A 27,573-nucleotide genomic window follows, 5' to 3' on the forward strand; every position below is an offset into this window, starting at 1 on the left:
ATCTTCTTCAATTTTTTTCTTTAAATACTTGAAGTTATTATGATACACATCTTTTACTTGCTTAGTTAGAGTTACCCAGACATTTTATAATGTTAGAGGCTATTCTGAAGAGTGTTATTTCCCTGCTCTCTTTTTCATTTCATTTTTCATTTGTTTATAAGAAAGCTACTAATTTTTCTTGAGTTAATCTTGTATCTAGCTACTTTGTGGAAAGTGATTTCTAGCTCTAGGAGTTCCCTACAGGAAATTTTATGGTCACATATATATGCTATTATATCATATTCAAATAACTCTACTTATTTTTTACTTCCATTTTTTCCCTTGATTTCATGGTGTCTTATTGCTCTAGATAAAACTTCCAGTATGATATTCAATAGATATGGAAAGAGTAGACAACACTGTCATGTTCCTGACTTTTGTAAAGTTGTTTAGAGTTTATCTCCATTTAATTTTATGTATGCTAAAGTCTTGTTGTAAACAACATTTATTGTGTTATATATGCCCCTTGTATCCCTAATCTCTCCAGGACCTTTGTCCTGAACTGATGTTGAATTTTGTCATTTTTTTTGACATCTAAAGATTTATTTATTTATTATGTATACAGTGTTCGTCCTTCATGTATGCCCGCATGCCAGAAGAGGGCACCAGATCTCATTACAGATGGTTGTGAGCCACCATGTGGTTGCTGGGAATTGATTCAGGAGGAGCAGTCAATGCTTTTAACCTCTGAGCCATCTCTCCAGCCCCAATTTTTGACATCTAATGAGATGATCATGTGAGTTTGGATTGCTTGTTTTTCTTTTAGTTTATTTATATGGTAGATTACATTTACTGATTGTTGTATGTTGAAATTCCTGCACCTCTGGGATAAAGCCTATTTGATAATTATATATGATCTTTTTGATGTCTTCTTGGGTTTGATTCACAATTATTTTACTGAATATTTTGCCTCCATGTTCATAAGGGAATCTAGTCTGTAATTCTATGTATTTATTGAGTTTTTATGTGATTTGGCTATCATGGTAACTGTGGCTTTATAAGATGAACTGAACTATATTTCTTCTGATTTTATTTGATGTAATAATTTGAAGAGTATTGGTGTTAACTCTTCTTTGTACATCTGATAGAATTCTGCACTAAAATCTTCTGATTTTAGATGTATACGATTACTAGGGGTTATGGATTTGTTTAAACTGGTTACCTGAACTTGATTTAACTTTTGCATCTATTGAGAGTTTATAATTTGATAGAGTATAAGTGTGTAAAATATTTCCTTATCATATCTGGATTTTATCAGTGTGTGTTGCAGTGTCCCCTTTTGTTTGTGCTTTTGTTTGGCTAGCTCTCTGTTTTTATTAGTTTGCATGGGTGTTTATCTATCTTCTTGGTAGTCTTTGTTTCTATTTTATTGATTTCAGCCCTCAATTTGAGAAATTTTTGTCATCTACTCTTCTTGAATGTGCAAACTTCTTTTAATTCTAAAGTATTCTGGTGTGCTGTTCAGTTGGTAGTATGCAATATTTCCACTTTTTTGTGTTGGGACTAAATGCTATGGACATTGTTCTTAACACTCTTTTCATTGTCCCATAAGTTTGGTTATGTGTTATATTAATTTTTAATTGAATTCTTAAAAGTTTTTAGTTTCTTTATTTCTGTCTTGATCCATTTTTTATTCAGTAGAGAGTTGTTTATCATTTTTTAATAAGTTTTCTGTTGTTGTTAAGATATAGCTTCAATTCATGGTCACCTAATAAGATTCTGGGGGTTATTTCAATCTTCTAATATCCATTGAGACTTTCTTTATGTTGGAGTATATGGTCAATTTGGAGAAAATTCATGGGGTGCCGAGAATAAGAAATATTCCTTTTATAGGGGTAGAATGTTCTATAAGTATCTGTTATGTTCATTTGTTTTATAATGTCAGTTTGTCCTGGAATTTCTCTGTTTAATTTTTGTTTGGATGACCGGTGTATTGATAAGAGTGATATATTGAAGTCTCCACTATCAATGTTTTAGGGTCTATATGTGGTTTAAGCTATAAGATGATATCTCTTTTTGCAAAAAATGAGTTCCCTTGTATCTGGAGCATGGATATTAATAGCTGAAATGTCATCTTGTTGGATATTTCCTTTGATGAGTGTGACGTGTTCTTTCCTATCTCTTTTGATGATTTTTGATGTGAACTCTATTTTTTAATATTAAAGTGAATACATCATCTTGCTTTATAGATCCATTTTCAAAAATATCTTTTTCCAACCCTTTAACCTGAAGTAAAGTATATCCTTGGTAGTGAGGTGAGTTTCTTATATGAAGCAAAGAAATGAATCCTATATTCATATCCATTTTTCTGTTAATCTGTGTCTCTTTATTGGGGAATTGAGACCACTGTAATTGAGAGATTGTTACTTCTTGTTATCTTGTTGTTGGTGGTGGTGATGGTGATGGTAGTGGTGGTGGTGGAGTGTATGTATGTGTGTGTGTGTTTCTGTTCATCTGAATTTGATAATGCAAGCCCATTGATTTCCTGTATTTCCATGTATGTCATGAATTAGCCCCCTTTATTTAGATTTTTCCTTGTAGCCTTTTAGAAGAGTTCCTCATATTGTGGTGACTTCCAGCCATAAAATTATTTTGTTACTACTTCATAATTGTAATTTTGTTACTATTATTAATAATGACATAAATATATGATATGTAAGATATTTGATATGTGACATTCATAGTGTGGAGTAAGGGGTACACTCATCCATTGCTGGTGGGAATGCAAGCTTGTGCAACCACTTTGGAAAGCAATGTGGCGGTTTCTCAGGAAATTTGGAATCAACCTACCCCAGGATCAAGCAATACCACTCTTGGGAATATACCCAAGAGATACCCAATCTTGTTCAACTATGTTCATAGTGGCACTATTTGTAATAGCCAGAACCTGGAAACAATCCAAGTGCCCCTCAATAGAAGAATGGATAAAGAAGGTGTGGCACATATATACTTTAGAGTTCTACTCAGTGGTAAAAAAACGATATCTTGAACTTTGCATGCAAATGAATGGAAATAGAAAACACTATCCTGAATGAGGTAACCTAGACCCAAAAAGAGGAATATGGTATGTACTCACTCATAAGCGGATTCCAGCCATAAATAAAGGACATTGAGCCTATATAGTTCGTGATCCTAGAGAAGCTGAATAAGAAGGTGAACCCCCCCCCCCCCAAAAAAAAAACCATATAGTTATCCTCCTAGATACTGGAAGTAGATAAGATTGCCTAGCAAAAATTGGGAATTTGGGTATTGAGGTAGGAAGGGGGTAATGGGAAATAGGGAGAGAAAAGTGAGAAGGGGAGGATGGGGAGAACTTGGGGGAATGGGATGGTTGGGATGGAGGAAGGGTAGATATGGGAGCAGGGAAGTATATATCTTAATTAAGGGAGCCTTTTTAGGGTTGGCAAGAGACTTGACTCTAGAGGGGTTCCCAGGTGTCCATGGAGATGCCCCCAGCTAGTTCCTTGGACAGCTGAGGAGACGGCGCCTGAAATGGCCCGATCCTATAGCCATTCTGATGAATATCTTGTATATCACCATAGAACCTTCATCTGGCGATGGATGGAGATAGAGACAGATACTCACATTGGAGCACCAAACTGAGCTTCCAAGGTCCAAATAAGGAGCAGAAAGAGGGAGAACATGAGCAAGGAAGTCAGGACCGCAAGGGGTGCATCCACCCACTGAGATGGTGGGGCTTATCCAATGGGAGCACACCAAGGCCACCTGGACTGGAACTGAAAAACGTGGGATCAAACCAGACTCTGAACGTGGAGGTCAGTGAGGGCTGACTGAGAAGCCAAGGACAATGGCACTGGGTTTTGATTCTACTGCATGTACTGGCTTTGTGGGAGCCTAGTCTGTTTTGATGCTCACCTTGCTAGACCTGCATGGAGCAGGGAGGACCTTGGACTTTCTGCAGGGCAGGGAACCCTGACTGTTCTTTGGACTGGAGGAGGGGGAGGGGAATGAGGGGAGGGGAAGGGAAATGTGAGGTGGGGAGGAGGCAGAAATTTTTAATTTTTTTTCCATTTTTTTATTGAGAAAAGGAGAAAAAAAAGTTTCCACCTCCTCCCAGTCTCCCATTTCCCTCCCCCTCCTCCCACCCTTCTCCCCCTCCTCTCACCCTTCTCCCCCTCCCCCACTCCTCTCCCCATCCCTCTCCAGTCCAAAGAGCAGTCAGGGTTCCCTGCCCTGTGGTAAGTCCTAGGTCCTCCCCACTCCATCCATATCTAGGAAGGTGAACATCCAAACTGGCTAGGCTCCCACAAAGCCAGCACATTACGTAGGTTCAAAACCCCTTGCCATTGTCCTTGGCTTCTCATCAGCCCTATTAAAAAAAGAATGACTAGACTTTTGGATATATTCTATATAATTGGATTCTTATTTTCTCTATCTATGTTAATTAAAAGTTTTGTTGGGTCTAGTAATCTGGGCTGGCTTCTGTGGTTTCTTAGAAAAGGCAGCACGTTTGTCCCTGCCCTTCTGCTTTTAGAGTCTCCATTGAGAAGTCAGGTGTAATTCTAATAGGTCTGTCTTTTTACGTTACTTTGTATTTTTACCTTATAACTTTCAACATTCTTTGGTTGTATGTTTAATATTTTGATTATTATATGGCAATGTGGCTTTTTTTCTGATCCAATCTATCTGATGTTCTGTATGTGCCTGGTGGTTTTTTAGGTATCTTTTTTTTTTTTTGGATTAGGAAAATTTTTATCCATGATTGTGTTGAAAATATTTTCTGGGCTTTTGAGCTAGTATTCTTCTCCTTCCTCTATCCCTATTATCCATAGGTTTGGTCTTTTCTTACTTTCCCAGAGTTCCTGGATGTTTTTTGCCAAGATTTTTTAAATTTAACATTTTCTTAGACCAATGAATCCATTTTTTCCATTTTTAATATCTAAGACTGTCTCTGCCATTTCTTGTATTCTGTGGATAAAGCTTGCCTCTGTTGTTTTGGCTCACATTTCTGATTTATTTATGCCCAGAATTCTCCCCATTTATGTTTTATCTATTGCCTCTCTTTCCATTTTAATATCTTGAACAGACTTATATGTTTCATTCAATTTTTTCTTGTCTTTCTTTAAGAGATTTGTTCATTTCCTTTAATTTTTTGTTTAGGTTTTCCCTGATTTCTTTGAAGAATTTATTTCTTTCAATAATTTACTTGTGTTTCCCTGAATTTCTTTAAGAATTAATTCATTTCATCTTTAAAGACTTCTATTATCTTCATTTAATTATTTTTCAGGTCCCTTTCTTATGCTTCAGCTCTACTGGAATATTTAGGACCTGTTGTGATATGATAACTAGATTCTGTTGAAGATTTACTACTTGGCTATTTTTGATTGTTTTCTTATGCTGCTGTCTAGACATCTCGATTTGAGGTGATTTTCTATTGAGGTTCTTCGGGAACCAGCCCCTTAGACTTCTTCAGGGTCCAGTTAAGATTCTGGTGAGGGACCTAACTGAAAAAGTTCTGATGGCCAAATAAATTCTCCACTATATACTTTTCTGCATGTTTCTGTATTGTTCTGCTTCTACTCTAATAATCTTCTCCTACTTCTAATTGCTCCTAGCTTCTTTCTATAGCTTCTTCTTCTATTCTAAAAACTTTACTTCTACAATAGCCTCTAAGCAATAAAGAAATTACAAGAGCCACCTTTCCACTCATCAAGAGCACATTGCTAGGATATGTGATTAGGGAGCTGAGACATTGCCATGGCAACATAAGGTCCAAAGGCCATAGGAGCAAAACTGTGACCAGACAGAGGAGGACAAAGTGCCCAATGACATCTTTGAGACAGATCCATTGTTATTGGACTAGCAAGTGAAGAATTGGCATGCTTTTTTTAAAAAGTAATCTTGGCTGAAGATCTGTGGCTCTGACCTTGTACATAGCTGCAAGGTTTCAAATTTATGATCTATTTACAAAAGGACTTTTAGCCTGGTTTGAACTTGCTCTGGGGTGAAAGTGAGCTAATTGTGTGCTGTTAGTTTGAGCAAAAGAAACAAGGCACGCTGTTAAGTGTCAGTCCTTGTGGGACAAAAATATCCAGTTATGAAGCATGTCCTAGTATGTAGTCTATATCAAAACTATATAGCTAAATGAAAAGTTATTATTTTGACTATATATATATATATATATATATATATATATATATATATCATATGGAATATTTTCATGAGATAAGCACATAAGCTGTGAAAAAGAAACCCAAAGAAACTCTAGGGAAGAAATGAAGTGTCACATTGTCACATGAGAGAAATTACAGATACAAGCAACTGATTTTTAGAGTCAGTGGACCTTTATGTCTTGCTATACAGGATTATCTCCACCAGGGTTTTGTGAGTCAATACCTGATTTATCAATTGCCATATGCTGTATATTTTCCTGACCTCCGAAAATGATTGGTCTAGGTGCTGATTTCTGAAATTGTCTTGGTTGGGTGGGAGTTTTAGTACTTGGTCTCTGTTTCCTCTCTGGATATTCAGAGAGTATGTTGGTTGAAAGTTGCCTGTTGCATTAGACTGCTTTGGTGGTGGGTTCAAGGGGAATGCTTGCTGCTGCTGCTGGTTGAGGAAAGAGTGAATGTAATGGGAAGATTGTTTGAGAGATCCCCTGGAGGTATGAACAGGGTGAGTAAAAACTACCCATGGTATTCTCTTCCAGGAGTGTCCCTGAGAAATTGATTTTGGGGTATCAGAAAGTCAGCAAGACACACAGGAAGACTACCTGCTATTTTGGAAGGAATGACATGTGGTTGAGCATGAGCTGTCCAACTGAGTGAGTCTAGGACGGAACAACGAAGTAGGAAGGGAAAAACAGGGTGGGATGTTTTGTGAGATCCAAAGGAGGTATAGAGAAGGTATATAGGGAATCTGTAGTTGATATTCTCTTTCAGTGGTAAGGGCTGACCTGAGAACTGGGTCTGGTGAAACAGAGAATAGGGAAGGTCTGTAGGCTGCTTACCTAGGCCTCTCTTGGGAATTATTAAAATACCTTATAATGTCTCCCATTTTACAGGTTGACACAGGAGTCATCAAATTAAAACACTTTCCCACAGTATTTCCACATCCCAAAACAAAATATATATCACCCCTCATTAACATTCTCTTGGGTCGCTCATGTTCACCATACATACAGGAGGCTGACTAGCTTTTTAATAAATAAAACAGGTAGGGCTTAGGGCTCAATTATCCTTGGGTTAGCTATATGAAATATAATCACTCTTTTTTCTTCATAGACCATGCACTGGTGTGTGTGTGTGTGTGTGTGTGTGTGTGTGTGTATGTACGTGTGTGTGTGTGTCTGTCTGTCTGTCTGTCTCCTGTCTGCCTTTAAGTCACAAGAGCTGGTCAGTAGACCTATGGTCAAAGAACACGTCCAAAAATTATATTACTAATATTTGCCACAGAGTCTACTTGCATAAAAAATGATGGATGATTTACTGTCTTTAAAACATAAGAATGCGCACAGCCATGGCTACCTTAGAAGACTGTATGCAGTGCACACTTGCTGCCTCTGCCTGCTGTAGTTAAGGTAGGCTGTTTGTGAGCTACAGCATTGTACAAACTGCCCAGGCACATGGGTCTGCAAAATTCTGACATTTATTTACCCTTTGAATTCACCTTTGTTTCCTACACAAATTGAAATTAATAGGGTAGCAATTCGCTAAAGCACTTAGAGTGAGGTGATTTGTTCAGAGTCACTGACATTACCTTTTTAGTCTCTCATCACCTTTAATCAAATTTGCTTTCTACAATTCAGCACCCTGGTGGCTTGCAAGCCTTTTGCCTTATTGAGAGAATAGATTCTTTGATGATACATATTCATTTAATTATCCTTATCCTGATATAAAAAAATACTTATACTGAGAGTTTGTCTTCTTAACTATCTCATGAAATTATTGATTGGTTTGTAGAGTTTAGGCTAGTGGGGCAGTTAAAGATGCCTCATGCACGCTCATGTCTGATTCTAATATTAATTTGTAGTAGAAGAAGAGGATTTTTTTCTCCTTTTTATATTGTACTACAAAACTCATCTGCTGCTTCTATCCATGAAATCATTTATCTCTTAGTGTTTACTTCTTAAAGACCCACAACTCTTTTCCCCAAATGGACCAGGAAAACTATTCCCCAAAATGGAGATGTCTTGAATAAAATGCTAAGTTGGAAAAGATGGAGTTAATTAGAAAGGGAGACAGCATTGGGAGTCAAGAGAATGCAATGCAATGAAGAATCCAATTGTCTGTGATCATCAGTATCTGCTGCTAGGATGATCATCATTTTTTAAAATGCATTTATGATTTTCATATAGGTTTTCATATAGATTATCATGTCCTTAAACTCACTTGAGTTTAAGTTCATCATGGGGCTGTAAGTTGTTCTTGAACTTTTGATTCTTCCTGCTTCTAATGTCGCAGTGCTGTATACAGATATGTACTACTACACAAGCATTGATTATTAATATTCTAATTATTATGATAAGTATGAACAAATAAATGATTTGCAGAAACTATTATGTTAATTGGTGATATATTTCTACAAATAAATATACAAAACCTGAAAATTAGACAATTATGTTTGTTTTGAGGTTTGACAAATAGTATGAAATTCTATTTATGCTTTAACAGCATGGTTGGCAGTAGTTATTATACATATACCTACTTGGATATCAGATTGATTATTTCACATGATTTACAGTGTATATTATACACACACATATGCTTATTGATGCTGCATATACAGCTTTAGGTCAGTGACCTATTTCTAGCGGAGTAGGTTACTGTTGTCAGTTTATGTTCAAATCCAAAATTATGGTGGATTCGAAGTCCATCCATTTCCATAATATATGACATGATATGCTCTAACATTGCATTGATGTTAGAGTAAAAGAGAAACATGTATTACAATTTGTACTTTGTTTTATTTCTACTGTTTCTAAAAAGTATAGTAAAATTAATCATTCAATTCTACAATCAAAGCTTTGTCCGTAATAATTCAAAATATATGCATTTTTGAAATACTAAGAACTCTTTCCATGTGAATTTTATTTCTCTCTGTTACTAAAATCAAGCCATATTGATAAATCTGTAATCTTTGCTGGCTCTTCTTTTTAGTAATTCTTGTTAGTATATATTCATTCTGTGAAATTATGTATTTCATTTGAAGCTGTCACACACACACACTCACAATCTTCTTTGCCTATGTTGTCAAATTTCCTCTTCCCTCACCTCCCACAGACTCTCTTCTCAAATAATTACACAAAAAAGAAATTGAGGAATATTTATTGTTTTATTTTGTTCAGTCTCATCATACAGTTGTGTCTAATTCAAATGTTTGTCTTACACATGACAAAACTTGTTATTTTTTTCTAATATGAAAGAATATATTATGTGACAACACAGTCAAATATTTACTAGAAGTCTCCGGAACAAAACACAGAAAACCATATAAAAAATAACTGCACAAGTTCTCAATTACATTCCATCAAATCGTCATAAATAGCAGTCTTAACATGGAGGGATTTCACAGTTTTTGTGTACTCAAGCATGATACAAATGGTTTCCTTGCTCAGCTTTTAATCAGCATGTTATCCAAGTGTTTTTGTCTGCTATGGATTCTGAATTGCATGTCTAAATTTCCTATTTTGGTCTTTCTTTTGATAACTTTTGACCAGTTGCTGTTATTTCTGAGATCCCACAGAGATGGGACCTTACAATATGACACCTAAAAACATCTAAAAAGCTGACTATTTAAGGTCAATTTAGCATTGAATATTGGGAAAAGCAACTTTAGCCATGTGAAGTGAATGTAATTAACAGGATTAATACTTAGTTCCCATAAGTGACCACAAGGGAGCCATGTTAGAATCTCACAATTACAATATATCAGATGTCTTCATACTAGGTAAATATGACAATTTCTAAAACTCTCTTCCTACATCTTTTCACAAGGTAATCTATTCAAACAACAAAATGTAAGGGATAAGTTTATCTTTCATAAACTTTGATTCTTATCCTGATAAATTTTTCTGGAAGTTTTTAAAAATGAAGCAACAACAACAACAACAACAAAAAGAAGAAGGTACCATTTTTCTGGTAGCGTTCAAAATAGAGTAGCTGGCTTGACTGACAAATGCCATGGTCTTGTTAGTTTTATGAGCTTTGAGTCTTGATAACTAATGTGTGAATGAGTTGTCTTTATAGACCATAAGTAACATTTATTAGTTGAAAGCAGCAAAAGTACTGCCTTCAGCAATGTCAATGTGTTCAGATTGGCTTTATATTGGGGTAATGAGTGTCAAGCTCACCCTGCTCTCTCTTCTCACATGTACATATTGCTTGATTTTATTTACAGGTCCTTTTAAGGCATACAAACAGATGGTTTGATTTAGAAAGCTTTGCTTTATCCAGAAAAATTAGCATTAGTCCAGATGGACTTTCAGGCTTCAGTGCCAATATTGTACCTCCACCATATGGACAGGAAAATGTATAGTAGGAGACACAATGTTCCACTTTATGCTTTAACACAGTAATGTTTGATTGCTTGTTCATGCTCATTAATTCCTGTTATTACGGAAGCAGGGAATGGAAATGCTCACAAATAAACACTTTAAAAATAGTAATTTTGAGATGACTATCAGTTTCATAATTAGCAAATTGCATATTAGCATTTTAAAATTTTTCAAGTTGGTAAAACTTGAAAAAAAACTTCAAAATTATTTAAAAAGATAAAAATACAACTGTAGTTAGAGCTCTGATGTTGACCTATTTATAGAGCAGGTACATTCATGAGCATGATCTATATCTGATGACAACTTAGTGTCAAATCACTGTAATTCTTCTAGCATTCATAAGTAAGTTCCTGCAGTGATTAAATTATGAATTTGCTCTTACAAGTGAGACTGGAGCAAATTTCTTGATGAGAAAGGTCACTTTTCAAAATAAGTATATATAAAGATTGTTTTCCAAAGAGAGAAATTTCTTCACTTATTTTAGATTCCAAGAAACAAACAATAAACTGATTGTCATCAGAAAAGAAAAGTTATTAAGGAGATTTATATGAAAAATGTCATTTCTGTTTTCATTGAGGATCATCTACATTGCTCTTTTAATGAAGCTATCTTTACTGCAAATGTTTCCCTCTGGTAAAAAACAACAAATGTAATGCTACTCATTAGATCCTATTCTCACGTGGGGCTAAACATTAATATTTAAGTTTTCACCCTTCTGATATTTGAGTAATTTTAAGGTAAGTAATAAAACCTTAAGTTTTAATGTGGAATAAAATTATCATAAATGCAGAATATTTCTATAAATTAATTTATTTTTATATTGAAATAGTTAAAATATTTCCAAAGAATTTGGAGATTCAAATATAAAAATAGTCAGTATTTTCCAATAATTGAATAGTCTCATAACACTGGATAAATGATGTTTGAAATACTCTGAAGGAACTTTGAGATATTTATGTCCAAAATACATATCTACTGATACAAATGTATATTTATTTGTTTTTAAATAAATGTCTTAGTTTTCTGAAATTGTTTTCTTTATGAGTTAAATACCAAACACAGCTTTTTAAACTAAAATTTTTGATTGACAGTCTTTGAAGAAAAATTAGAAAAGTAAAGATGGAGACATTGAACAAACAGAAGTAAGGACACATCAATACAATGTCTTAGATTTAGCTTTTATCTCACTGGGATATAATGCTATGGAAAATTTGAGACAAACACAGCACCATTCTTAGTCATTAGATAATACATTGCTTTTAATAATTTATTAATGCTCATGATTACATCAGATGGCAGCATTTCCTTGCCCACCTAGAAGTCAACATCTGTGATTCTATAGTTGTATCAGTTATGGTCTTCTTAATACGTTTCTCAAAAAGCAATTAAAGAGCTAACAAGGACTTACTTCTATCAGTAATACCTCCAGATATCCACTGAATAGCAGGTTTTCTTATGATAAAGGAAAGGACCAGAAGAAATGAAGTGAACTTTTCAGAACCCCTCCCTTTGTATGCTGAGTGGTCTTATATAGAGGTCATAATCCTCCAAGACTTGGCAGCCATAAATCATATGGAGACAGAGATGCAACAATAGTAGGCAAATCAAAGGAGAATAGTGAAATATGCTTCATTTATTTAGAGTATTGATAACTAGTGCTAGGCATCTGCGTCTAAGCTGTGACTTAAAACACTGTGAATATTCTTATTGATTGAATACAAAGTAAAGATTTCAACTGGTGTGATGATATTTTATAGGATCTCTGTACTTTGAAAAGGAGTTAATTATTCATTTGAGTAGTTGACTAATCACAGTATTTTATTCTCTTGAATTCATATAAAAAGTGAAACAATGGAATAATCATTTTTGATTTCCACTTCTTTTTGATACATGAATGCATTCCATTCATTTTGTGTCTTTCTGGTTCCAAATTCATTTGACATTCTGCTGAGAAGTTCAGGACATAACCCAGATGACATAGGCGAGATTTTAACTCATTAAGTACAAGGTGGTGTGCACAGATCTGCATTTCTATGAGGACTGGAAAGAAAAGCATTCTGAGTTGCGCAGTAGACATGGGTTTCATCCTCTCTCAGAACAGCATCTTTTATGAAGAGGCCTCTATTTGAGATTTATCATCGTGAGCTGGATGCAAAATAAATGACTTCTTACCACACCAAAATACCCAATTATTTGAACTAAATGAAAGAAAATGTAAGTAAGTTCAGGTCAAATTGAGGCACAATTTTCTTTCAACAATTTTGGGAAAGTAAGGCTACAGCTTCAGATTTTGACATTTGGGGTAAAGGTTATTGACTATGTTGACTTGCATTGTAAAGTTTACCATTAATTCAGTACTTGGCTGTGCCAATATTTTACATAACAAGAAGGGAGACATCACATGTCTTATAAAATATATTTTATTTTGAGTGATGTTTTATCAATTATAATGTTATGTATCAATAATCATAAACATTGAGCTAATTCTACATTGTTTAGCGATCTTTTCATAATCTACCTTGTAAGGGCCTTATCTGTTAAGCTGAAAGTTAGTGGTTATCAGGTTAGACCTTGTATCTCAGTTTGGATGGGTCCTCGGGTGATTATGGTGATGGTGGTTTAGGGACTACATAATGCTCCTGTAACAAGTTTTAGTGGGTGACATAATAAGCATTGTAGACTTGTCCAGTATACATTCTCAGTCATAACTTCTCAAATCTGTCACTGTAGCTCAAAGGCCTGGAAGTAATGCACAAGCAATACGGGAGCTTACTACCAAAGAAAATATATTTTTATTTTCAAGACATGTGATTAGATTTGGCCACTGTTGAAACTCAGATTACCAGCCAATCTCTGGTCTAGAGCAGTTTTTCTTCACTTCAGAACGCTGGGATTCTAGGAAGGAAGAAGCCTACTGTTGTCAGACAGAGATGGCGCTGCCTTTTAGTGTGTGGAAGGATGTACTTTACTCTTGTGCACACGATTTCTGCTGCACCTTTGCAAATGTTAACACTAAGGTGAGCAACCATAGCACGCATTTCTCACTTCCTCTTTATCTTCTGATTCCTTCATAAACCAAGCAGTAATGGAGGAATCTCTTTTGGAACCCATCAGATAATTAAATAAAGTTGTTATTTTGAAAACTGCTAAAAATGTTGGCTTGGGTATAACATGAAGTTCTGGCTTCCAATTAAAACCTGGCAGCTAGGTAACTGACAAGAGACAAATGTCACCAATAATCTGTTTTCAAGGTATGCATACCAATTAGCAGATGAACTGATAGACTTAATATTTAGAACAGGGAGAAAAACAAATCCTGGCCTTTTAGTCAATGCAGTTCCCAGAGAGTCTAGGGACTCCTACTGGCAAGAATCAAAAATAATTTACAGAATGACACCAAGTTGCAGTTTCTCATGTTCTCAAGATTATAGCAGCCACCCACCTCTGAGAATTTGATAAAAATATTTACTTGGGGAAATCTATCTCTTGAGTAGAGAAGCAGAAATTTTGGGTTTGGGTTGAGAATATCTGGGTTTTATTTATTTATTTTATTTTCAAGCATGTGCATGTTTGTGTGTCTGTTGTGGGTGTGTTTCTAATATTTGAGGTTGCATACAGAAGCCTGAGGCCCAAGTTCAGGCAGCTGTGAACTACTCAATACAGATGCTGGGAACAGAGCTCCCATCCACTGGAAGAGCAGACCTGACACTGAACTGTTGAGCCGTCTCTCCAGAATATTTGGTTTTATTTTTAAGATGCTTCTCATGTGAGAGGGTGAACAGTGAAGTCTAAAACTCACTATTCCCACTTGTATTTGAAAGCAGGAAATTTCCAAATTTTTCTTTCATTCATTCAAAAGTCAATGGAAAAGAGGAACAACAGCTGGGCCACAGTTTTTCTTGGTCCACTTGAGCTGAAAAACCAAAAAAAACAAACAACAAAACAAAAAACAAAACAAAAACAAAGTAAAGCAATAACAACAACAATAACAACAAAAATCCTCTCAAAAGCTGAAGTTTCAGGTATTGACATCCATGTATTCATTACAACCACAAACCGTTAAATGAGGTGATTATAAAGGGGTTCAAATAACTAATGGGAAGAATAGCATGAAAAGTAAGTTTTGGCAAAATAAGAACACTTAGGGTCAAAAGAATTTCCAGTCTTGCAAAAAAGTCCGATATACTTTGTAAGGAATCTCAATGGAAACATATCTTAAATTGTTGTGTACTTGGGACTGAATTAATAGTTATGTGAATATTTTTTTCGAAAATTGTGCTGTGCTTAAATATATCTAAAGTAAAATGATCTGGGCCAGACTCTAGAAGTTCTGGTCCAGCACTGGTTACAATTAATCCGGCTGAGCAGAGTTCATTTGCTGGTGGCGCATGCCTTTAATCCCAGCACCTGGGTGGCAGAGACAGTTGGATCTCTGTGAATTCAAGGCCAGCCTGATCTAAAAGAGCTAATGTTAGAACAGGCTCAAAGCTGCATAAAACTTTGTCTTGAAAAACAAAGCAAAAAGGACCCCCCAAAAAATTTTATTCTAAGAATAATGATGGTAACACAATATATAATTCCTAAGTATAAGAACTAAATGAAGAAGTTGAAGATGAGGCCTATTAAAATATTGCTTGATAAAGCATGTGATTATAGCTTAGTAATGTACAACATGTCACTATTTAAATAGGCATCTTATTGTTTTCCATGATCAGTGGTTGATTCACTAGTTCATATTATAAATCATATATATCAACTCTGCCCATATACATAAACATGCCAATAAAACTATTGTAAATTTTATTCATTATGAACTTGGAATGAATCCACTCACTGTGTTTATTACTCCAAAAATCCAAAAAAACATCTGTCATTCAAAATTTCAAAATGTATGTAGGGTGTTTTAAAGTGAGATGCTATTTTTAACCGTAGTATATTCATTAGACAAAAGTTGGGTTTCAGAATGACATTTTATTCAAATATCTCATTAGTTTGAGTGGATTCTCCCTCAGCCTTTTTCCCTCTTCTTTCCTCTTCTTAGTTTCGTTTATTTTTTCACATGGTTACCCTTCCATTTTTAAGACATATATTGGAGTTCAGTTTCCAGAATCTATCTATCTATCTATCTATCTATCTATCTATCTATCTATCATCTATCATCTATCTATCTATCTACCTATCTATCTATCTATCTATCTATCTATCTATCTATCTTCATATTCATGTCTTTATGTGTGTCTATTGGTGTGTGGTCTTTTTCTGCATTTTAGAGAACACATTTGCTATAGAAAACTGGTTTCAGATATTTCTAAGATTTCAATTAAAATAAATTCTGATTTCAATTTTTGTAAGACATAAACTTTAAAAGTCAGAGTCAGGGAAAATTTTAACAGACAACATTTTAAATGTAGATGTAGGTCAATTACCAACCCTCAGTTATAAGCATTTTAATTTAATTTTTTCTCTTTTCTGTTGTACACTAAGAAAAAAAATCATTGAAAGTAATTAAGTTATGAAAACCAAAAGAAACAATAAAACTACAAAATTGTAGTATTTAATTAGCAGTTTAATAGCAATTTTCTTTATAAATGAACACATTTTATTGTTGTTTTTTGTCAGTCCTGGACTTAAAACCATGGTCTTTACATGTAAGACAACTACTCTACCTATGAGCTACAACCCTGTGCCATTTTGTTTTATAATTTTTATTCTGATAGAGAGTTTTAGTAAACTGACCGTCCAGATACTCCCCTTGCGACATCTGTGCCATCATGCCAGCTGAAAATTTCATTCTGTTAAATATTTTTCTTTTATTACTCTAATTCTATCAACAGTGCTCATTTTCACAATCCAATTTGAACAGAGCAGTCTAAAATTCCAAAAGACATTGTTTTTAAAATTACACATAGAAATCTATCTCAGATCTTGAATGCGCGCACACACACACACACACACACACACACATATTGTGTAGTTTTTTGCTAGAATGCAAAATGATGCTATATATTCACTAAATAATCTATTAAAATGTCTTCAAAAACAATATAATAAACAAGATATTTTTCATGGTGCTAAATTGAGTCAATAATATATCAATCTTATTTTTCCTCAGTTTTACACCATTTCTGCAGTCATCTTTTATTCAGAGTATAATTTCCCATTCTTATTGAATGCTCCTGGAGAAAATATTTGGAGAATAGTTGAGAAAATCAGCATCAGTTATGTACTGATTATAGCATCTGTAATAGTGTCTATTGTCAATGTGATGAGCTAGAGTAACCTAGAGGGGAAAAGATAGCTTTCTGGGTATGTCTGTGTAGGTCTATTTTAATTAGGCCAATTGAGGTGGAACAATCTGATATCTGTCCACTGTGTGTGGTGCTAATCCCTTGGATAGGATGCTGGGTTATGTCAAAAACAAAGGAGGGCTAAGAATGAGCATTCATCACAGGCAGTGAGTGACCAGCTGCCTCAGAGTCCTGCTTTTGTGGCTTCTTCTTTACGATGGACTAGAACCTCAAATTATCAATCAAAATAAATTTCTTTACCTTAAGTTGGTTTTGTCAAAGTATGTTTTAAAAATGAGCCACTTATTATTTATACCTGTTTTCAACTGTGTTTCATGTGATGACTGAAGAGAGACATAACAAACTGGGTTATTATTTCAAAGCTGGTTGGGTCTTTATGGTTTTAAGTGGGGGAAAACTAGCTAGTTTCAAGATAGGTTTAGTCTGAGACTCAGGCAGATGAGACAAAAACATAAGATGAAAAATTCTCAATGAAATAGTGGCAAACCAAATCCAAGAACAGGTTAGAAAAATTATCCATTATAATAAAGTAGGCTTCATCCCAGAGATGCAGGGCTGGTTCAACATATAAAAAAACCTATCAATGTAATCCATCATATAAATAAACTGCAAGAAAAAAAAACATATGATCATTTCATTAGATGCTGAAAAAGCACTTGACAAAATTCAACATCCCTTTCTGATAAAGGTCTTGGAGAGAGTAGGGATACAAGGATCATATCTAAATATAATAAAAGCTATTTACACTAAGCAGACAGCTAACATCAAATTAAATGGGAGATACTCAAAGCCGTTCCACTAAAATCAGGAACATGACAAGGCTGTCCACTCTCTCCATACCTCTCCAATATAGTTCTTGAAGTTCTAGCAATAGACAATATAAGGGAATCAAGGGGATTCGAATTGGAAAGGAAGAAGTTAAACTGTCGTCATTTGCAGATGACATGATAGTATACATAAGCGACCCCCAAATCTCTACCAAAGAACTCCTACAGCTGATAAACACCTTTAGTGATGTGGCAGGATACAAGATAAACTCCAAAAAATCAGTTGCCTTTCTATAGACTAAGGATAAGGAAGCAGAGAGGGAAATCAGAGAAGCATCACCTTTCATGATAGCTACAAATAGCATAAAATATCTTGGGGTAACTCTGACCAAGGAAGTGAAAGATCTATTTGACAAGAACTTTAAGTCTTTGAAGAAAGAAATTGAAGAGGATACCAGAAAATGGAAGGATCTCCCTTGCTCTTGGATTGGGAGGATCAACATAGTAAAAACAGCAATTCTCCCAAAAGCAATCTATAGATTCAATGCAATCCCAATCAAAATCCCCCCAAAATTCTTCACAGACCTTGAGAGGACAATAATCAACTTTATATGGAAAAAAGAAAAACCCAGGATAGCCAAAACAATCTTATGCAATAAAGGAACATCTGGAAGCATTACCATCTTTGACTTCAAACTCTATTACAGAGCTTCAGTATTAAAAACAGCTTGATATTGGCATAAAAACAGAAAAGTCGATCAATGGAATCAAGTAGAAGACCTGAATTTTAACCCACAAACCTATGAACACCTGATTTTTGATAAAGGAGCTAAAAGTATACAATGGAAGAAAGAGAGCATCTTCAACAAATGGTGCTGGCAGAACTGGTTGTCAACCTGTAGAAGAATGAAAATAGATCCATATTTATCACCATGTACAAAACGCAAGTCCAAATGGATTAAAGACCTCAATATCAGTCTGAACACACTGAACCTGATAGAAGAGAAAGTGGGAAGTACTCTACAACATATGGGCACAGGAGACCACTTCTTACATATAACCCCAGCAGCACAGACATTAAGTACAACATTGAATAAATGAGACCTCCTGAAACTGAGAAGCTTCTGTAAAGCAAAGGACACTGCCATTAAGACAAAAAGGCAACCCACTGACTGGGAGAAGATCTTCACCAACCCCGCAACTGACAAAGGTCTGATCTCCAAAATATATAAAGAACTCAAGAAACTAGACGTTAAAATGCTAATTAACCCAATTAAAAAATGGGGCACTGAACTGAACAGAGAATTCTCAACAGAAGAAGTTCAAATGGCCAAAAGACACTTAAGATCATGATCAGCCCCTTAGTGATCAGGGAAATGCAAATCAAACAACTTTGAGATACCATCTTACACCTGTCAGAATGGCTAAAATAAAAAACACCAATGATAGCCTTTGCTGGAGAGGTTGTGGAGTAAGGGGTACACTCATCCATTGCTGGTGGGAATGCAAACTTGTGCATCCACTATGGAAAGCAGTGTGGCAGTTTCTCAGGAAAGTTGGGATCAACCTACCCCTGGACACAGCAATACCACTCTTGGGAATATACCCAAGAGATGCCCGATCATACTATAAAAGTATTTGTTCAACTATGTTCATAACAGCATTATTTGTAATAGCCAGAACCTGGAAACAACCTAGATGCCCTTACATGGAAGAATGGATGAAGAAAATGTGGAATATATACATATGAGAGTACTACTCATCAGTAAAAAAAAAAAATGACTTCTTGAATTTTGCAGGCAAATGGATGGAAATGAGAAAACACTATCCTGAGTGAGGTAACCCAGACCTATAAAGATTAACATGGTATGTACTCACTTATAATTGGTTTTTAGCCATAAATATAGGACATTGAGCCTATAATTCGCGATCCTAGAGAAGCTAAATAAGAAGGTGAACCCAAACAAAAACATACAGTTCTCCTCGCTTCTTTGAAAGGTGCCTTTCCCAGTATTGTGATTCAACTACACAAAGTCATAGGGCTTGGCTATCTCCCTGAGATACTGAATGAGTTTTACCAGTTTTCTATCTTTATTTCAATTTAGATGAGCTTTCTTGAAAGGCCTCCTTATCTTCATTTAATTCTATAGATCCATTATAATTTTTTTCTATGTCATCAAACACACACACACACACACACACACACACACACACACACACACACTGCTGTAGAACTCAGTTTTTCCCAAATGACACCAAGAGATGTCATATCTTCACATCAGTGACTCTTCTCTCCTTAGAATATATAAGGTTATAGTATCTCCGACCAGCATGACAGTAACCTTATAATTGGCATTTATGGTCACTCCCAGTTCTTTCATTTTAGCTAAAATCCTCTTCATATTTCTTTCACACCAAATAACAATGTCATAATCTTCATATGCAGATGTTAGAAATTCTTGGAGATATGGTTTCATTAACTCTACCCCAGTCTCCGCACAAGATCTATTATCAAATAATGTATAATTGATATCCAGCACCAGAAACTTTTTCTCTTCCCTGAGCAGTTTAGTATTTCCACTTTGCACTTCTTGACTCTGTAAGATCCTCAGTAAGTTTTCTCCCCAATTTTCTGCTTTAACTATGTCAATATTTAATTTCAATGTTGTTGATGACATCGTTGTCAGGTGAACAATATACAATGTCTACCAATCTCTTCTCATAACTTCCCATCATGATTTCAATATGTGGTTTCAGAGGGAGAGCTACAAGCTTAACATCATTTCTTCTGAGTTTGCCTTTAAATTTAAGTTAATTTCTGGTGTTCAAGGAACACTCTTATGAGAGTCTTGAGAAATGGATTTTGGTCTTGCACAGTATCATCTTCAGAAAGTATGGTCACCACCAGATCCTCCTGTTCACCTCATTTCACAATGATGGGTACCATCTTTAAGCTTATGAAATGGCAGCTTCTATCAGAACAAACCACATTAAGAGCCGCAGAACCACTCACAGAGAATGCAAAAGCTGACCACAGTAGAATCTAAGGAGGCCAGAGGTCTTGTTAAAGTGTTTTTAACATAGCAATGGGATAAGTACTGAAGAAAATCTCTTGGATATTTTATGAATAAAGTGAATAGTTCTTGTGTATGAAAAATGCACTCATTGGGTTGAGGGCTTTGTACTTTACCTGTGAAACGAATATTTGGATTTGGATTTGGATCTCCAGTACTCAAAATATAACAAAGTGGTAGTATTGTAGTGCTGTAGGCAGGAGCAGAGAGTAAATTAGTGAAACTTTCTGGCCAGTCAACCTAGATTATTAATAAACACAGGTCCTTTGAGAGACCTTGTTTCAAAAGGCCAAAGTGGATAGTTGTTACAACAAGCCCTGGTCTGAATATGGATGCCTGTACATGTCTGCACGTGTGTGTGTGTGTGTGTGTGTGTGTGTGTGTGTGCACTTTAAATTTGGTTTTAATATAGTTAATTGAGGTAGTAGACTTTAAAAGTACAAAATAAATGTTAATTGATATGGAACTCTATGAAATCAACTGCACAAAAAACTACAGATTTAATAAATGATAATCAAATGAAGAAAAAATTATGTGGTCAATTATTTAGAATATTTGCTTTCAGGAACTTTTAAATAACTTTAATTTGCCAGAATGTGGATCTTTATTGGAAATACATGACACCATCAATTTTTATATGAAAAATAAACACAAAAACAAATCACCACTGGAAAATGTAAACTTCCAAACAATCACAAAATCTATATTCTTTGCCAGTTGTTTTCCACTGCTTTGAAGATGGCTGTGATCTTCTTCTTAGAGTTGCTAATATTTAACAACACAAATAAACTTTTTATTAGCTGAGAAGTATTGACTCTGACAAAAATGCTATTAAATACAATTTTGATGTTGATTTAAAATTTTTCTGGCTTGAAGGTTCAGACTCTTCCAAACAATTCTTCAAATGAAAATGTTCTAAAGTAGTAGGTGTTTGATTGATATCTTCGCATGAATACCAGGATCAAATTAGCCTTGAGAAGTTATACCCATTAACAGCAAAATGTTATTACTGCCATATATTTTCTGGCTTCTCTTTGTATGACTCAGGGGTCATTTATGGGGATAGAGCTTTCTCTCTTTCTCTCTCTCTCTCTCTCTCTCTCTCTCTCTCTCTCTCTCTCTGTGTGTGTGTGTGTGTGTGTGTGTGTGTGTGTGTTGTGTGTCTGTGTCCTCCCCTCTCTTTATCTAAGATAATCTAGCTAGTATTATTCTATACCCATGATTGAAAATTTTAATGGGAGAAAAGAGTGATGAAAATAATTGTAGTTGTTGAGGAGTGTGAAAACTTAAGATCTATACATTAAAAATCAAGCAGAAAAACAAATGCTGGGACATAATTGAGAACATTTTTTTTTCTTGGCTCTTTGTCTCTGTTAAATAATCATTTTTATTCATTGTAAAAATGCTGTAAACATTGTTTTGTTTATCTCATTCTCTGCTATTTTATGTGAGAACGAATTTAGTGTAAAAAAACATGTAGCAGAGAATTATAAAAGTTCAATGGAGACCCATAATAATAATATCAAGTTATTTGCCCTCTTCAGAACAGGTGGTTCATGTTCATGTAGGTACTTTATCCAGATTCCAGATGAATCAATTCACCAAAAACAACTTTTCTTTGCTTTAAAATATAAGAGAATACAATTCACATCTTCAGGAAGCATTACTATTTCTTCATTTAAAATCTTGCCACCTTTAATACATGAAGAAAAGAAGATACAGGAAGAATGCATGACAAAGAAAATCCCCAGATACTCAATTTGGCAAAGACAAAAGGCACCTAATCTTGCTTTTCTCTATTCTTTCTATTTGTTACTGAAAAATAAAATTGGTTCCTTAGGAAAAATGAATAGTACTCAAATGCTTGACAATTCTTTTTAATATAATGAAAAAGAACTTATTAAAACAGTTGTATACCCTCAACGGAACTTAGATAAAGACTTAAATTTTGTGAGTAGTTTAAGAAAATATCAAAGGAAGACTAAGTGGACACACAGAGTGGGACCTAGTTCTTAGCAAATCTATAAATTAAGTAAAATATTAATATCTTTTTGCCAAGTGCTATCTACAAGGCCTATAGAAGAAAATGTAGACGTCTGCCTATCGAGACCAAAACTTTAAAGTTCCAGAACATGTAGCCAATGAAATATTACCTTCGTATGTCCATTTAATCAGAAAGCCTAATGATCAAGTTTATAAATGGCACAAGTACTTTCAAAAACTCAAGAAATGACAATTAGAAAGAAAATATGTCAAAGTTTGAATTTTCTTTAAAGACAAATTAATGTTCTTTCTTTAATATGACATATGCATTGTGCAAAGAAACTTGGAGAAGTGCAAAGATGTTAAGTAAAGGATTCTTTGCTTTTATGTATGATTGTTCCTACAGTGTGTGCAGATCCACAATGCACACTAATCAGAGTCCACCTCAAGAGTAGAAAGGTTTGTTGTTTTCTGTTTGAATGTATATAGGTGTGCAAATGTATAATCCTTTGATCCTATGGGTATCTCTTGGATGCTAGGTGATTCACTGACCAGCAATCTCTTTACTTCTCCATAACTATTTGTTGAATTCTTAAACCTGAAAGTAAAATGTTTTGAGAAATTGTGAACAGTGTTCTATTTCTGAACTGAAAATTCAGAAATGAAATTTTAATTTAGAACAGAAAAATTTATACTGTTAAACCTTGAAAAATATAAATGGCATTGTAATATTTAGAGAAAGAGGTTTGCCATTCAAGCTAAATCAAATATTTCTCTGAGTTTAGTATCCTAAATATAAAGAATGCAAGTGTAAAAAATTGAACACTGAGGTAACTCTTGCAATGTTGTCATTTTCATACTGCTTCTTGAGTCTTTTAATCAGAAGTGCTTGATTACAGAAGCTCACTGTATCATTTCTAGAAATATCTACTCCGTTCCAATTCTACTGGTATGTTTTGGTGAGGGACAATTCTGTATTCTGTCAATAATGTTTTAAATAAATGCTGGTAGGAAATATAGGTGGGAAAACCATACAGGAAGTAGAGGCAGGGAAGTGAGAACAGGAGTATTCTGGGAAAAAGGAAGCTCTTTCTGAAGTCCTGTCCAGACACTGAAGAAGGAAGATTTGACCTGCCCTACTGAAAAAGGTACCAAGCCATGTGGCTAACATATACTAGAACAATGGGCTAATATAAGTTATAAGAGTTAATAAGAAGCCTGAGCTAATGGATCAATCAGTTTATCATTAATATAGACCTCTGTGTAATTTCTTTGGGGCTTACCGGCTGTGGGAACTGGGCAGACAGAAACCCCAACAAGCAGGCCCTCATGTTACAGTGTTTAGTTTTCAAACCCTTTCTTAGCTCTATTTTTTTTCACACAGATATAATAAGAGAATAACTACAGGACCTTTCTTAGCTTAAGTATAACCAGTAATAGGCATCATAAACCATTAACTTTCTACTAACTGATATATAATTGATATATGAAATGGTTCTTGGTAGTACTATCAAGTAGCAAATTTAGACATAGACTTTAAAAACTGAAAGTCCTGCTTGAAGATCTTTGAGACACTTTATTTTGCTGTGGTTGTTTGCATAATAATATTTGAACAGAATTACGTGACTTTGTATGAAATCCCTTTTAGGGGTGATGCAGAAGGGTTATTTTGATGGTTCATTAAAGAATGGTTAGAAGTGATTGATAAGTTTAGTAATTAGAGATACAGTGATACTTGATCATGTATAATTCTGCTCTAAAATAGTTAAGATATAGGACCTTCAAATTTGTGAAGCTTTACTGAAATGAGAAAGATCACGAAAAACCTGTGAAGTATTCCTATTGTACTCCTACTGAGTGATCCAACACAAATTACAACAGGTGATGGGGAATACACTATCTATCTGATATGACAAAATTTACACTAAATAATATTTATAAAAATAAAGAAGAGCATGGAGATATGGCTCTGTAATTAAGAGCACTGCCTAGCCAGGTCATGGTGGCCCATGCCTTTATCCAAGCACTCAGGAGGCAGAGGCAGGCAGATCTCTATTAGTTCAAGGCAAGCCTGGCCTACAGAGTGAGTTCCAGGACAAGCAGGATATACAGAGAAATCTTATTTCAAATATCAAAAAGAAAAAAAAAAACAACAAAAAGACTACTGCCTGCTCTTCTAGGAACACTTGTTCAATTTTTCAGCATCCTTGATGGTCTGTAACTCCAGTTTCAGTGGATCCAACATCCACTTCTGTCCTCTGAAGGCACTGATCAATATGCTGGACAGATATACATACAGGTAAAACATACAATACATTAAATGCAACAGTAAAGGAAAATAATTTTTAAAAAGAAAAGATGACATTATAACAAATAGCAAAATCAAAACTCAAATTCATAATTTGTTTTGGTTTTAAAATTCTGTTAGTTTTACATACCTTAAATCTAGACAATTCAAGTGGTTAGGTATAGGAAACAAAAAGCAAGACATGTTAGGGAAGTTGAAGTTTTCCTGTGTTGGGATTATTTCACTTATTTCCAGTTACATCTGTTTTCCTCTAAGTGCTGTGATTTTACTTTGATTTACATCTAAACAAATTTCATTTTGTATTTATACATATTCTTTATCTGTCAGTCTGTGAATTGGTAATTAGTCAGATGTAAATTTCTTGACAATTATAGATAGTGAAGTTATCAACATGTATATTCAAATATCACTGTACCCTGTTGTCTTAGCACTTCACATATAAACAGTGGAATATATGATGGTCACATTGCAGTTCTTATTTTGATCACCTTCTTTAATGATTTAAATAGTGGCAGAGGTTTATATTGAGAGCAGCAATGAATAAGGGATCCATTTCATCCACATCACTGTAGCATTTATATCACTTGTATTCTTGATGATAACCATTCTGACAGCCTTATTCTGCACTGCTATGATGTATAAGGATTGAACAGGTAAGTATCTATGCACCATTTCTATTTCTTCCTTTGAGAACTGTAGATTTATTACATTTCCTCATTTATTCACTGAAATTTTATGGTGTTTTTTGTTCTTTTTTTTAAATATATATCCTAAATATTTATGGTGGTTTGAATGGTAAAGGATACAGTAGGGTCCTATATTTAAATACTTCCCCCCTAAATAGCTGATGGAAATTTTGGAGAAGCAGTAGGAGATTCTAGAGGTGGTGTGTTGATGGCCTGATATTGAGCTTATTTTTGAAATTATTTTATTGAAAAACAAAACTCGAGGTCTGAGAGTTCAACGGAGTGACCCAGAGACAATCACCCTTCTTTCTCCACTTCCCAGATGGAAAAGGCTGCTCAACTGCCTGCTCCTCCACTTCCTCCTCATTGTGCACTTAGAACTTCCCCTGAATCAGCCAGGGAACTCTCTGGTCCACTGAGGCCAGTTGAATGTGGATTTTGACCTTCGAACTGAGATCGGATTCTATTGGTTGTCTTGAGGGCCTGCTGCCCTGTTTGATGTCATGATGGCCATGGAATTACCCTCTGAAACTGTTAGTCCCCGATAAACTAGTTCTCTTATAAGTTGCCTTGGTCATATCACAGCCACAGAAAAGGAACAAAGACAATATTAATACACAGTCTCATATATAGTTAAGTAAGATTATTTTAAATAGGATTAAAATCCTGTCAGGTGGTGTTATCACTCTACTAATTGTCTCATTTGCTGTTCAGAAGCCTCTCATTTTATTTTCTGTTAATAAATTTAAAATAAAGGAGTACTCACCACCTGGAATGGGGAGATTTATTGTACAAACAAACAAAGAAAAAAAGCAATGTGCAAATGAATTATATAAAAATATTTCAGACATTCATGGCAGGAATAGTAAAGGATAATAGTAGGTATGGAAGAGTAAATTTTGATAATTGTAATGGTAAAGTACCTAAAATATTGTATTAAACTGTTAAAATGCATTTAAATTTGCTAACCTAAATTTTATGAAGCTTTCATTCTCCTAAATAGGAATGTCTCAAAATAATCCCTTTTAACATAAGGAAACACGTCCCTAAGATTCATTGCCTTTCTTCATTATTGTTATTATTTAATCTCGTGTCTCTAAAATTTTCATGTTAAAATCAAATAACACAATGTTGAACCTATACTTTAAAAAATGCAATATAATAATTTCTATAACATCTGCATGTACTATTTTTATCTATAATAATGCCCTTACTGTGTTAGTAAGAATAATTCTCAGGTACTTGAACTCATGTGGATTCTTTTCCTTTCCTATGACTATATTGTTTGATTTCTCACAGTTATTAAGACTAAATTTTTTTACCAGAAAAAATTGTATTTATTTAGGAACTGTAATTTTTATTTTCCCAGGAAAAAATGTATTTATTTGAAGAAATGGAACATTAAAAAAGATAATTAGTAAAAGGTCTCTCAATGTAACATGCTTATGTTTCCAATATATAAATTCTGTCATATGTCAGACGATTTTAGTATTCAGTTCAGTTAATTTAGGCTAAGAGAAATTTGTCATTGTTTCTAGTACTCAGAGTTAATAACTGATTCATGGGCTAGCTATCCAGTGTGAGTAATGTGAGGATAGAAATACTTATATTTGTAGATTTTTGACATATTTGCAGATTTTTGCATATTGAATGTGACATGGTAAATAAGGAGAAAGGAGAAAGGATGAAATAAGCGGAAAATTTCAAAGTGTAGCCTAAGAATGTTAGTGACTCATGTGGTGTGATCTTTGGGTAATAGGGACACTTCACTTTAGAGATTTCCTTTGGACATATCTAGTGAATTCATAATTCACTATAATATATATAAATATAATAATTATTTATTCCTATGTACATAAGCATCAAACATCTTCTCTCCAAACATCCACTGC

The 27,573-nt window shown here is 34.6% G+C and overlaps 1 pseudogene; it reads right to left on the bottom strand.

Annotated features, from left to right (window-relative positions):
• The window catches only part of LOC121463266, a 104,984-nt pseudogene extending 84,407 nt beyond the window's left edge, over positions 1 to 20,577 (bottom strand).
• Positions 20,578 to 27,573: the final 6,996 nt, after the last annotated feature.

The sequence above is a fragment of the Microtus oregoni genome, unplaced genomic scaffold (genome assembly GCF_018167655.1).
Source record: "Microtus oregoni isolate MIOR12 unplaced genomic scaffold, Mior012 000026F_ref0000081, whole genome shotgun sequence".
NCBI classification, from domain to species: domain Eukaryota; kingdom Metazoa; phylum Chordata; class Mammalia; order Rodentia; family Cricetidae; genus Microtus; species Microtus oregoni.